The sequence below is a fragment of the Thrips palmi genome, unplaced genomic scaffold, assembly GCF_012932325.1.
Source record: "Thrips palmi isolate BJ-2018 unplaced genomic scaffold, TpBJ-2018v1 HiC_scaffold_3, whole genome shotgun sequence".
Classification (NCBI taxonomy): Eukaryota; Metazoa; Arthropoda; class Insecta; order Thysanoptera; family Thripidae; genus Thrips; species Thrips palmi.
The window spans coordinates 10,572,271-10,573,967 of record NW_023144630.1 but is presented as its reverse complement, the minus strand read 5'-3'; positions in this window follow the sequence as shown (position 1 = coordinate 10,573,967).

Here is a 1,697-nt window from a genome sequence, read left to right as displayed (position 1 = left end):
ACCAAAGTTGAAACATTCTTTGTTTGTACATGAAGCAGAAGAATATAATATCGGGGTATCAAATCCAAATGTCCTAAAGGAGATTCTTAATTGTTTGTACTCCTACAGAAGTCACGTGCACGCCGTCCCTTCCAATAGAACGTTGGGTTGCCGCCAGTGCTGAATTTGCATCAACGACATCGAAGAAAGGCTCCATGAACTCCCGCAGCATATCATTGAACCGTGTAGGATTCATGGTGGCGTTGGCTTTGAGAAGAGGCAGGGGCGGAATGGTAAGAAACCTTACTGGTCCGTGGAGGTGACGGGCCACTTTCCGCAGTTTTATCAGCTGGAGCCGTGCATGCTGCTTCGCAACATTCCCCGACAGGCCCTGTTTGGAGGCATCAAGGACATCATTGGTGCCGATCGCGGGGAATGATCGCGGAGCTTTTTAATCACCCAAGCCATCCTGGCTCCACTGCGGACGTACCCAATTTCACCGCGCACTCCCAGCACTCGTAGGAAATTGCTATCCTCTGCGAGCACTGTGGAGCCCCAAAGTGAGCGGGGTTGCGACCACAACGTCACTGAGATGTCCGAGTGACTAAACACGCGCTGCATCTCCCTCTGAACAAATTGCAGAGCAAGCCCGTCAAGTCCAGTTCCCAAAAGAGGTCCTGACAACTCCGTCACACCGAGGCGCGCACATGCCATGGGAACTGCGTCCAGGGCACGGGAAAAGTCGGCCTCCGAAGACCGTTCACAGCTTCTCCTCTTCGTGACCAAGGCGAGGATGGTGCGGTCACGCCGGTTGCTCTTCTCGAGGATGTCGACGTCCCCAACGCCGAGCTGCTGCTCACGGAGCTCCTGACGTCGGTCCTCCAAAGCGTCGATTGAGGACGCTTGCGAGCTTGACGTGTCGTCGTGTAGGACGTTGAGTGATGCTTACGCACACTGATGCCCTTCTTTCTGAGTGTCTCAAGTGTTCTTGGGATAAGAGCAGCACGCACAAGGGTCACCAAAGGGAGTGATGGCTTGCGTTACAGGATTGCCAAGTTTCGAATTAACTAGTGGGCGCAAACGTCTAGATACTGAGATCTTTAGTTTTTTGTTACTTACTTTCGCGCCCACGAGGTAGGCACCCGATGCCACTGAGGGTGGCGGGACCTCACGAGTAGGTGTCAAGGGACTCAGTCGGTTAAGCGGTTGTGCCGGTCACTCTTGAAAAGGGCGCGCCTTTTCAAATGGGCCGCTTCCCTGACAGACTCGCAGTCCTCCCGGGAGTCCCGCTGACTTCGCGGAATCATCCGTGGAGTCCTGCCAGCTTCGCGAAGACAGCCGCGACCAGTGTAACGCAGGCCACCACGACAGCCACCCCAGTCAGCATAAGTCGTGACGTGAACGTCCGTCACTACCCAGGCACTAGTGCCTGGGCGGTGCTCCGCGGCATGTGCCGTGGGGCACGCTGATTTCACGTGCTCTCAGCGTGCATCGGGGGTCGTTCCCCGGGTGTTCCCGGGGGTATGCGCACAGCACGCACACCTGACCGCAGGATGTCGGGGTTACGTTCCTGGGGCGTGGTGGCGAGCACGTGCCGAGACGGTGCGCCGTGGTGCGCTGATGGCACGTGCATTCAGCGTGCCTGCTGGAACGTCCCCGGGTGGGGCCGCGATGTGCGCTGCCGGCACGTTCCCGCAGCGTTCACGCGGGAACGTCCC